Raw genomic sequence first — 6,766 nt, forward strand, 5'->3', positions numbered from 1 at the left:
CACGTTTACATTTTGTACCATCCAAAGGGGTAGTGCACAAGGTAAGGTAGGATCCGATCATTTTCATAGAGCGATCTTTTGAATATGAGCGTCTAATGATCACTTCTTGGCCAATTTATCAAAATTGGTAAAAATCCCTTGCAAAAAGGGCATTAATTGGAAGAAATTCACAAATCATTCCTTGCTATTGAGACGATAAATGAACTGAGGCCAAAATTTGATTTTAGAAGGCTCATAGACTAATGCATCGCAATAAGCCGTCAATTCGATTCAGTCGATTGGATCATTTTATTCATCAATTTCATCCAATCCAATTTATCAATTTGTTCATTTTTAGAGCAACCTAGTCGATTTTGAATTCATTTGACTAGTTTACCCCTTTTAGGGCAATCTAGTCAATTTTTGAATAAGATCACCAATTTCATTCAATTCATTTGATTAGTTTACCCATTCTTAGGTCGATTCAATCAATTTTGAATAAATTCAAATCATCAGATTCGTTCAATTTCATTTGACCAGTTTACCCTTTTTAGGGTGATTTAGTCAATTTTCCGATCCATTTGACCAGTTTACCTATTTTAGGTCAATTCGGTCGATTTTGAATAAATCATCGTTTCACTCGATCCGCTTGATCAATTGACCTCATTCAAATCATTTGATTAGTTTGATTCATTTTTAGGGTTATCCATTCAATTTTGAATAAATAATCAAATTTCATTCAATGCATTTGACCATTTTTTAAGATGATTCGGTCAATTTTTGAATAAATCATCAATTTCATCCAACCCAGTCAACTAATTAGGGTTTTAATGTCAAATTTCAGATTGAAGCGCCTAGTTGTTCACCCATTGCATTTTTATTTGATTTGGATAAATTAGGGTTTTGATCTGTGTTAGGAAATTTCAAATTTCTTCAAACTCATCAAAGTTAAATTAATTCTTGTGCCAATCAAAACCAATCATTCATTCGGAGTTGTCCTCATTTTGTTGGAGAGCTCCCACTGTTCAATTGGTCCAAAATTTCCAAATTACTTGATCGGATCCATCAGGTATGGTATCGTGCCTACCTCAGAGAATTACATCATTCTAGGCCTACCCTTGGCACAAAAAGGGCTCCCCCATAGGACATGCATCCGAATTTTTTAGATATCTACTAATTCTTGCCTTTTTCTTTTCCTTTTCTTTATTTTTATTGGAATAACTAAGCCAGGGCTAAATCTAAAGGCAATTCCTTTCAAAATTCTCAGGTAATATTTAAACATAGCTTCTCGTCGAAACCCCATCATAACGCGATCCCGTAGTCGAGCCCAGAGGAGTCGTGTAAACATGAGTTCACAACCGGAACTGTCGGATAGGTCTGCTACTACAGCCCAACCTGAGACTGCAAGTTTGGGGGTCCAACTGACCGAGATGCTTACGAAGTTTGGTGAGATGGCATCTGAAATGGCCGCCCAAAAGAAATTAATCGATGAGCTTATCAGTAGCGGAGTTCAACCTGAGCCTGTACTCGTCAGTCAATCGAGGCCAGAATCATTGGTCATGCCCACGACCCAAACCACTTTTACTCCACCTTTCATCATTCCACCCTAAGGAACTTTCACCTATCCCACCATAAATTTGCCATACACTTACCCTCCTAACCCTTCGTTCTTTCCTACTCACATGCAAGGTCCCCAACCGTAAATCACTTCAAACATACCACCTGAGTCACATACCTTTTATCACACTGCTGCTGAGCCATTCCTACCAGACTATACTGTTCAAACCAAGCCCGAAATGGGGGAATCTTCTGCTCCCGTTGGTATAAAGTTGCTCAAACGCCTCGATCGTCTTGATGAGTTTATGAGAAAGATTCAGGGGTTAAACAAGCAAGGAGTCCTGGATTACGATGAGCTTTGCCTCTTTCCAAATGTGCAATTGCCTGAGGGGTTCAAAACCCCTAAGTTTAACAAGTACGATGGAACTGGCAATCCCAAAACGCACATCCGTCTGTTTGCTAACAAATTGGGAAGGCCTATAGATGACGAGAATCTACCTTTACGGTTGTTTCCAGAAAGTCTGGAGGGGGATGCACTCGATTGGTACTCCAATCTGAAACCCGAAGAAATAAAAACCTGGATTGACTTGTCCAATGCTTTTGTCCAATACGAGTATAATTGCGAGCTGGCTCCGACACGAGCCACGTTGGAAGGAGCGAAAAGAAAACCCTCCGAGGATCACAAGACTTATGCCAAGAGGTGGAGGAAAATAGCTGTAAAAATCGAGCCACCGATGACTGAGGATGAAATCATACGCACTTTCATTAAAGCACATGATCCACCGTATTTTGAAGAAATTTTCCGCATGACTGGATGCTCGTTCGCTGCCATTGTCAATAAACTTGAGGAGTACGATGACTTCGTGAAAGTTGGGAAGATTGTTAATGTCTCTGCCCTCAAATCCCAGTTGGATGCTTTGCAAGGACAGGGGAATAGTGGGAGAAACCCGCAACTTAAAAAGAAAGAGGGGGAAGCTGCCTTTATATGGGATCGAAACCCTATCCCAAGACCTAGATCTCGACAAAACCCCACCTACTCAAACCCTTACCCTTACTATTCAAACCCTCATCCTGTTTATCACACCAATGTCACTCATCCTCGACCTCGCCCTAATTACACCAACTCGCCCATAGCCCCTTTTCAAATATCTCAACCTAATTTTCCACAAGTTCGACCCCGACCTCCTTACAATCAACAATTTTCTCCACCAAATAGACCTACCTATGATTACCCCCAACCCACTGGAACCTACAATCAAAATCGTACCCGAACATTCACCAATCTAGGCAGGCCGTTAGACCAGTTGTATGAGCAATTAAAGGCTGCCGGTAAAATAGGTGTGATTCCCCCTCCAACTTACCCTTATGGCATGCCTGCCGGATACAATCCACAGTCCGCTTGTGCCTATCATTCGGGAGCACCCGGTCACTCAACCACTGATTGTAAAGCCCTTAAGCACAAAGTCCAAGACATGATCGAGGCTGGGGAAATAGTGCTAAGAGGAAAGAGTGAACAAGGACCAAGTGTAAGTACAAACCCCTTTCCCAAACACAAGGACACCTTGGAGGCATCCACCTCCAATGACGAAATTTGAAATCTTGAGGGAACCTTGCACAATTGGATGGCCAAGTATCTTCCCTCTCGAAGGGGAATTTCGGTAAATCTGGGGGTTGTTATTTACTAAAATTCGTAAAAGCTACTTCTTGCATATGTGAATAGTTTAATGAAAGTATCTTTTGCAATTGAGTTTTTATCTTGTTTCCGCTTTGATTTGGAGTTTCATGAAATACACAGTTTGTTTTATTTATTTAATTTTTGTCTTGATTTTTTAAGATGGCCAAAGATGAAATTATTTGATCCTTTGAATATCACTGTTCTGGAATTCGATGAAGCCGCACATTGAAAAATCCCTTCACTTCATTAAGAAAATCCTTTCATTAAGAATTCGTTCATCGAGAAAGCCTTCATTGAAAAATCCCTTCATTGAGAAAATCCCTTCCTTGCCAAGTTCGAAGCTGATTGGTTAAAGCAGCGTCACCGACGATTGATTTCGATGGATGAAAAGCAGTTGAATGCCATGAGCCATGGCCAATGTTACTAAAACGCATGGCCTGTGTTCATAATAAAAAGGCCCGCCACCGGTCCTTTAAAGAAGGAGAACAAAGAGTTAAAGCGAGTTTTGCCAATGCAAGATGAGGTCAAAGACGAATTTGGTCTAAACTGGTAAGGCCATTTGTCATTCAAAGGTACTACCGAGTGGAGCACTTATCCTTGAAGAGATGGATGGACAAACATTCCCTCAACCTATCAACTCAGACATGTGTAAGAAGTTTTTATTTTTGATTATGCAAATTTCTTTTGAAAATCATGCAAGGGACGAAACAAAAGTCAGGCCATCTTCCTTTCCAATCAAAACATTTCATCCCTCGTCATCCTCTTTGAGCTATCAGAACAATAATTTTCGTTTGGCAGCCCCTGAGAATTGCAAACCCCACACTGGGGCAAATTTATTTTGAGAAAAGATGATCAAGAGGAAAAAGAAGAAAGAAAACCCCCACACTGGGGCAAATTTATTTTGAGATGAGATGATCAAAAGACAAAAGAAAAAAGAAGGAAAAAACCCCCACACTGGGGCAAATTTAGTTTTCGAAAGGAAATGCAAAAGTGAGGAAATGCAATGAAAAATGCAAAGAGAGAAATCCAATCCAACTGGGGCAAATTTTTCTCGGTTTTGTTAAAAAATTGGAGATAATCTCAAAATGATGCAATCTCAGGTTATTTCACACCTCTCATTAAAAATTTGCTTTCAAGCCTCAACTTTTCTTGAAAACACCCCACCTGATCTCATTGCAAAAGTCCAAAGTCCTGGCTTTCGTCACTTGCTGTATTTCTATTGGGAAGTTTGCTAATCAACTGGTAAGTGATGTCCATAATGCCTTTGCCTAATCTTACAAGGGAAGTGCATTTTACTGATGCCCGAAATCTTTAACTCATATTTCTGAGTCGATCATGGTCGAGGTATTTCATTGTTCTTTAGGTGAAAGCCCGAAAGGGCGCCTCGAAAAAAAAAAGAAAAGAAAGAAAAAAAAGGAAAAGGGAAAAAAGAAGAAAAAAGGAAAAGACAAAACAAAAACAAAAAGGGTGGGGGCAACCTTGGTGAAAACCCGGAAGGACGCCGAGGTGGGTTTTTACAATGAGCGAGCACGAGGAGGAACAGCTGGTGACTTGGTTCATTTTGAGATTTCTCTTCATAATACTTCTACCAGTGTCTAATTCCAGAGCAACGATGTCCAGGGATTCGAATATGACATCCGTTGGCCAGAACTGTGTCACTTTGTAAAAATATTCTTTTGCAAATACATTCTCATGGAACCCATTTTCCTCAATTGCTTGTATTCATGGCATTTTGTAGGATTAAGCACAATTGATTGTATTTTGCATTCTTTTTCACATTCATTCATGCATGACATATGAAGCCACCTTGCATGCATCATTTTTGGGTCATTGAATTTTAGTGAATAACAACCCTCATGGTTTATTCGAAGCATATTTGGATGCAATCATCTCTTGAAAAGGGTTAAGGGCCAGCAAAGCCAGTTACGCAGGCTTCACAATATGGCAAAAGGCGTACCCGGCCAATTTACGAAAGGCAGAGACGTTTGGAAACGAAAAATCCAACTAAGTCAGATGCTACAGCAAAAATTGGCGAAAGCATCAAAAGACTCATGTTTACGCGATTCTCAAGGGCAAACGACTCAAATGATGGTGGCACTTTTCTTTGATTCGTTCTCGTTTGCAGAAAATTTCGTGCATGGATGAAAGCAATCACACTTTGCACTGGAACCGGTATCGGAAAGGATTTTCCAGTGAACAAAGACGGATCGAAAATGTTGCAAACGAATTTGCTCAAAAGCTGTAACAACATGGCAATGCGGAATCAACTATAAGCGCAAATGCAAAGACCTAACCTCTACTGGGGCGAAACTTTGAGATCCTTTTTCAGGTAAGTATATTAGAATGTCATGATTTTAATTTTTATTCGGGTCAGTCCCATAATTTTAAACTTTGTTCGGGTCAGTCCCATGATTTTAAATTTTATTCGGGTCAGTCCCATGATTTAAGTTTTTATTCGGATCAGTTCCATGATTTTAAATTTTATTCGGGTCAGTCCTATGATTTTAAGTTTTTATTCGGGCCAGTCCCACGATTTTAAACCTTATTCGGGTCAGTCCCATGATTTTAAATCTTATTCGGGCCAGTCCCATGATGTTAAATCTTATTCTGGTCAGTCCCATGATTTTAAATTTTATTCGGGTCAGTCCCATGATTTTGATTTTGTTCGGGTCAGTCCCATGATTTTAATTTTGTTCGGGCCAGTCCCATGATGTTAAATCTTATTCGGGTCAGTCCCATGATTTTAAATCCCTTGTTCGGGCCAGTTCCATGATTTTAAGCTTTATTCGAGTCAGTCCCATGATTTTTAATTTTGTTCGGGTCAGTTCCATGATTTTAATTTTGTTCGGGCCAGTCCCATGATTTTAAATCTTATTCGGGCTAGTCCCATGATGTTAAATCTTATTCGGGTCAGTCCCATGATTTTAAATTTTATTCGAGTCAGTCCCATGATTTTTAATTTTGTTCGAGTCAGTCTCATGATTTTGATTTTGTTCGGGTCAGCCCATGATTTTAATTTTGTTCGGGCCAGTCCCATGATGTTAAATCTTATTCGGGTCAGTTCCATGATTTTAAATCCCTTGTTCGGGTCAGTCCCATGATTTTAAGCTTTATTCGGGTCAGTCCCATGATTTTTAATTTTGTTCGGGTCAGTCCCATGATTTTTAATTTTGTTCGGGTCAGTCCCATGATTTTGATTCCCGTGGGTCTATCCCATTTACATTTCTGTCTAGATCTATCCCATTTATATTTCTCGTCTGGGTCTATCCCATTTACATTTCTGTCCGGATCTATCCCGTGGGTCTATCCCATTTAAATTTCTTGTCCAGGTCTATCCCGTGGGTCTATCCCATTTAAATTTCTTGTTCGGGTCAATCCCGTTTTAAATTACTGTTCGGGCCAGTCCCGTTTTAAATTCTTGTCCGGGTCAGTCCCGTTTTAAATTTCTTGTTCAATCAGTCCATTATAAATTTCTCGTCCCAGTCAATCTCATCAAAAGGGGTCAGTCCCCATCATTCGAGTCATTCACAGCCAAATAACACAGGTAAGTATTTG

Source organism: Coffea arabica, chromosome 3e (assembly GCF_036785885.1).
Source record: "Coffea arabica cultivar ET-39 chromosome 3e, Coffea Arabica ET-39 HiFi, whole genome shotgun sequence".
In the NCBI taxonomy this organism is placed as follows: Eukaryota; Viridiplantae; Streptophyta; class Magnoliopsida; order Gentianales; family Rubiaceae; genus Coffea; species Coffea arabica.